Source organism: Tenrec ecaudatus, chromosome X, assembly GCF_050624435.1.
Source record: "Tenrec ecaudatus isolate mTenEca1 chromosome X, mTenEca1.hap1, whole genome shotgun sequence".
Classification (NCBI taxonomy): Eukaryota; Metazoa; Chordata; class Mammalia; order Afrosoricida; family Tenrecidae; genus Tenrec; species Tenrec ecaudatus.
The window spans coordinates 115,796,385-115,802,430 of record NC_134548.1 but is presented as its reverse complement, the minus strand read 5'-3'; the positions used below and the strand labels follow the sequence as shown (position 1 = coordinate 115,802,430).

Genomic DNA, 6,046 nt, shown 5'->3' with positions numbered 1-6,046 from the left:
AGGACAGTGAAAATGTTCCACAGAAACATCATAGTTAATCTTGGCTCGTAGAGAGGACAATGAAGCAGTCCCCATTGGAATATAGAGAGCAAGATGCTCAGTGCCCAGAGATAAGGTTGAAAAATATAGCATTTAGTAGTGTGAATATTGCAAAAAATGTTAAGTCTAATTTGGGAAAGACTTAGAGTCAAGGGTTTTTATTCATGATTTTTATAATCACATCTGAGAGGTCATTTTTAATTTGACTTATTAAAATAGATAGCTCTATCCAAAACTTCACTAATTCTTTGGAGGGAATGTGTATTTCTTTGTTCATAAAGGAGTATGATGTACCTTAAGGTGCAAAAAATTACTGAAAGACTTTTTGAGCTTGATTTCTTTGAAAATATGTGGATGCTACTGATATTGCATGCTTTTGAAGGAAACAGCCAATGTGGAATTTTTGGTACATATTTCAAACCTCATTTAGAATCTGTATGCTATGTGATTTGGTGTCAAGGATGCATGAAATTAAATTTAGGAAAGCTCAGCTTTAAAAAATGTCAATTTTTCTGTGCATCAGGTAGTTAGATTCTGAGTAAAAATTAGAACGGGCTATTTTCCAATGGAAATTAATGACACTAGTAAGAGTGGAATCATAATTCTGCACATAAAAATGTACTAGAAACTTTAAGAGCTTAGGACTCTCTACAAAAAATGAAAGTAGATGGTCTGTGGGATGGAAGTCTGTCTACTTTTTGACGTAGGAGGAAATGTAGATTTTAAGGGATATATGAAAAAGTCAGCCTCATAGAAAGCATGCTTTCAATAGTATTGTAAGGCATATTTTCAAATAGTTTTCAAACAGGCACTTTAATTTAAAGGCTGAAAAGTAGATAGTATATTTTATGAATAATTTTGAGATGAAATATTCAAGATTTGAAATCAGTATCTATTTCTTTATTATTGTATTTGAAGGACTAAATTTAAACTATATAGTAGAGAGATTTCCATAGGTATCATTTTTATTCATATGAACTATAATAATGTAAGATATTCAGAATTTTTTACATATCTATATCATTTCATTTTAAAATGTACTATAATATAAATTATAGAAAGCTAAAAGCATGATCAATACTTTTTAGTGTAATTTTAATGATGGGATTGTTTTATGCCATGGAAATTTACCACAGAAAGCAGTAGATTTTTTCCCATATATTGAAAAGTTTCTAAGTTCTAGATAGGAGTTTCTTTTTTTTCATCTCAGTTCCTTGGCATTACAAAACTGCCCTTTTTGTTTCTTGTGCATCTCTTTTGTCATCGTATCCTTTTAACAACTGCGGGAAATAATTATGACTTGTGTCGTTCTTGTTTTTTAAATATGAGGACAGGGAGACTCAGGGAGGCAATGAGACTGAACTATGAGGACTCGATTAATAGGTTGAATTCGCAATTGCTGCCATCCCGGCTCAGTGTTCTTTTCATTATGGCTGTATGGCTTCCTTTCAGATTGTCATAATCAGACTACTTAGCTCACCATGAATATTTTCTCAGTGTAAAAACAATGGGTTTATAAAAACTGTACTGGCTTGTATGATGCATCTGAGAAAAAAGGCTCAGTCAGGCCACCAGGAAACGAATGTTTCACAAGTAAACAAGTTCAGATCTATAAACTTGAAAAGTGAGCAAGGTGCCCTTCATCGCCATCTAAAGAATACCTTGAGTGAGACATTATCATAGTGATTAAGGCAGATATCATAGCAGCACTAACAGCATTTACAATATAAAGGAAGTAATACAAAGGAAAAAACCAAAATAGAGTGATTAACAACAGAGTAGAGGACATATGGGAACACATAAAAGGGACATCAAAATGACTTTAGGGACTTATGAACCACGTAGTTGAAGAAAGACCAAAGGGATGAATGAGAAGCAAGGTGAGGAGTATTCCTAGACGAGGGAAGACCATGGGCTCCTTCCCTGAGAACAAGCCATATTTACAAAACTGCAAGTCCATTCTGATGACCAGTGAAGAAAGAGGGTCAATGGAGCCTTTCCATGATTTTAAAGGCTGAAAGACAACAAAATGTATAACCTTAACCATGGTAGCATTATGGGTTAGACATTAGAGTTTACCTGCAAGGTCTGAGGTACAAACCTGTCAGCTTCGCACAGGAGAGGCTCTCTTCCGTAAAGATTCACACTTTCAGAAACCCTACATTGGGTCTGTAAGTCAGAATCGATTTAATAGCTGTTAGTTTGCTTTCTGGGGATTGAAAAGCAAGAAAGTGAGGTGAAGTAACATGGAAGGCAAAACTGAATGCAAAAACCCTCCCTTAATCTATCAATGCCAATTTCGAGCTTCATGTTACTAGGAGGACATATCCCACACTGATGGTGTAGCCATTAACCAAAGAAGTTAGTGTTTATTAAATACATATTGTATACCAATTTCTATAAGATATGCCATATCATTGAAACCTCCTCGTCTATACCAACTCAAAGTGACCCTATATGGCGTTTCCAAGACCATAAATCTTTATGGAAGCAGATAGCCTCCTCTTTTTTCCATGCTGGGTTCGAACCACCAACTTTGGGTTTTAGTTGTTAGGTGCTGTCAATTCTAACTCACAGCGAACAAAACACTGCCTGATACTGTCATTGTTATGTTTGAGCCCACTTTTACAGACACTGTGTCCATCTATCTTCTTCTCGGTCTTTCTCAAAATCTTGCTCTTCATCATTGAGTGCTCCAAATCCTTCTTGATTTCAGCAAGCAAGATTGTGTCATCTGCATATCAAAGGCTGTTCATAAGCCTTCCCCCAAAGTTGATGCTGAGTTTAAATAGTCCAGCTTCTTGGATTATTTTCCCAGCACACAGAATGAATAAATTGGAGGAAAGGATACAACCTGACACACACCTTTCTTGATTGTAAAACATGAAGAATTCCCTTGCCCTGTTCACATAGCTGCCTCTTGATCCATACACAGGTTCTGCATGAGCACAACTTAACCAATTAGTTCAAGCAATTGTTTAACTGAATCATTGAGGTTTTCTACATATAGGATTTTGTTATCTGCAAATTAAAAAAAATATTTCTTTTGTGCCTGTGCAAACACCTTTAATTTCTTTTTGATGTTTTATGACTCTAGCTAAAATGTCCAGAATATTAAATAAAAGTGGTGCTAGTTCCTTCCTGTTTAAAACTGCTTCCAGGGAGAAGAATGAGGATTTCCACTCTCATAAGAGCTACAATCTCGGAAACCCACAGGGGCAGTTCCACTTCCTCCTATATGGTCGCTGTGTGGTCATTGACTCTACTGTAGGGAATTTGCTTTTGCCATCCTTGCAATTGTTACTTGAGCCCTTTTTTGCAGCCAATGTGTCACTCCAATGCATTCAGACTCCTCTTTTTCGTGGAGCCTCTACTTTGCTGTTGCTAGCATGATACCATTCTCCAGAGATGGATTTCTCCTTATAACAGGCCCAAAACATTTGAGGCAAAAGCCTCGGAACCCTCTCTTCCTAGGAACAGTATGGCACAAGGAACAAGACATCCTTCTTCCTAGGAACAAGGAGATTTGTTTGTTCTGACAGTGTATAGTACTTTCAATATTCTTAACCAACAGCATGAGTCAAATGCATAAGTTCTCATGTCTTCCTTATTTATTTTTCAGCTTCCACATGCATATAATGCTATTGCAAATGTTATGTCTTAGGTGAAGTGCAGCTTACTTCTCAAAATGGCATCTTAGTTCTTTAAATTTTTTAAAGAGGTCTTTGTTGCAGACTTAATTAATTAATTACTTTTAAAAATTAAATACTTTTATGGGGGCTCTTACAGCTCTAATCACAATACATACATTCATCCATTGTGTCAAGCATATTTGTATATATGTTGCCATCATCATTTTTGAAGCATTTTCTTTCTACGTGAGCCCTTGATATCAGCTCCTCATTTTTCCCTTCCTCCTGAACCCTTGATAAACTATAAATTATTATTTTCATATTTTACATCATCCGCTGTTTCCCTTCACCCACTTTTCTGTTGTTCATCCCCCTGGGAGGGGGTTATATGTCGATCCTTGTGATTGATTCCCCCTTTCTCCCCCCACCTTCCCCTTCCCTTCCTGGTATCTCTATTCTCATTATTGGTCTTGATGGGTTTATCTGTCCTGGATTCCCTATGTTGCAGGCTCTTAAAAATATGGAACACTTCATGAATTTGCATGCCAACCTTGCTCAGGGGTCATATCAATCTTCTCTGTTTCATTCCAATTTTAGTATATGTGCCACTGAAGTAAGCACTAATTTAATTTCTTGATTACTGCTTTCATGAGCATTGGTCATGCATCCAAATAATATGAAATCCTTGAAAACTTTCAGCTTTTCCCCATTCATCACATTATTGTGTATTGGTTCATTTGTGAGGATTATGGTTTACTTTACCAAACAGAGTTGTAATCCATTGTGAAGGTTATACACGTTTATATCCATAAAGTGCTTCAAATCTGCTTCAAATTCAGCAAGCAAGGTTATATCATGTACATATCACAGGTTCTTAATGAACCTTCCTCTGAGGCTGACTTTACATTCTTCTTCATAGGGTTCAGCTTTTTAAATAACTTGCTCAGCATATGGGTTAAATAAATATCATGAAAAGATACGGCGCTGATGCACATCATTCCTGCTTCTAAACCATGCAGTATCACTTTGTTCTGCTTGAACCGCTGCCTCTTGGTCTGTGCACAGATTCTGCAGGAGCACAATGAAGTGTTCTGGAAATACCATTCTCCCCAATGTTATCAATAGGTTGTTAGGATCTACAGAGTTGAATGCCTGTGTATAGTCAATAAAACACATGTAAACGTTTTTTGGATAGTCTATGCTTTCAGCAATGATTGATCTGACTGAGGACAGCAATAATATCCATTCCAAGTTGTCTGTGTATGATGAGACCCAAAAGAGAGATTAGTTAAGGCCTTTACTATTTGGGAGAAATTTCAGGTTGAAACAACCAGCCAATCAATTAAAAATGGTCCTTGAAAGGGAGAATAGTCTCATTTGAAGTGTTTTTAAAAGTTCTGAGTGGAAGATGGTAGGATATAACACTTATATTGTAAGCTTATGTCAATATAAGGGAGAACTTTCATACGTGAAGCCTAATATTAGAACAACGGAATTGACACCCAAGATAGTCTGTTATAAGGGACATGTCCCTTTATGTATATTTGTTAAATTTCTGGTCCTACATTATGGTTTTTAATTATGAAGTAAAATTTTGAAATTATGACAGATTCCAAGTCTGAGACTGCAAAGAGAATTGGTGACCCCTTCGTTTTGGCATCATTTACCTAAGGCCCGATCAGGGATAGTGGTGCTATCTTTAATCATTTCATTTTGTAATTGCTTCCTGTGAATCTTAGTTTTAGAGGATCAAAGTAAGTAGATATTTTCTTTCTTTCTCTACAATACAACTTAGTAGGTTGGGATTTTTAACTTTGGGTTATATTTACATTATTAGTTGGGATATGGAATAAAGTTTACTTCTTGTGCAAAGTGTTGAGAAATGACAATATGACTTCATTTTGAATTGACATTTTTAATTGAATACCTCTTTAGTAATTGTGCTATATTTTGAAAGTGTACCGCAAAGTGTTTATTCTATATAATAAATTAGAATTTCAGAATGAATATTTTTATATTTATTAGTAAAAACTTATAGTTAATTATAATTGTTAATAATATTTCCACTATTCAATAAAATCTGAAGAGTTTATGATGGGCAACTCACTCCCATTCCTATGATTGAATGCATTAAACTTGACCAGATTTTAAAATTTACTGTTTGTATTGATCTTTATGGGAATGTGCTGTTTTGTGCTTCATTGAAAAATACAGCAGAGTCCAGAGCAATAGAACTTTCTGTGATGATGAAAATGTTCTATACTTTCTAAACAGTTATAACTACCTACTGAGATACAAGTGACTATTGAACACTTGAAATTGTCTAGTAGACAGAAGAAATTAACTTTTAAATTTCATTTTTTAAATTAAGAAAA

The 6,046-nt window shown here is 35.3% G+C and overlaps 1 non-coding gene across 1 annotated transcript; it reads right to left on the bottom strand.

Moving 5' to 3' along the window:
• Positions 1-4,185: 4,185 nt before the first annotated feature.
• On the bottom strand, positions 4,186-4,292 carry LOC142435228 (U6 spliceosomal RNA). The gene has a single exon (XR_012781331.1). It is a non-coding gene; the product is annotated as a U6 spliceosomal RNA (small nuclear RNA).
• Positions 4,293-6,046: the final 1,754 nt, after the last annotated feature.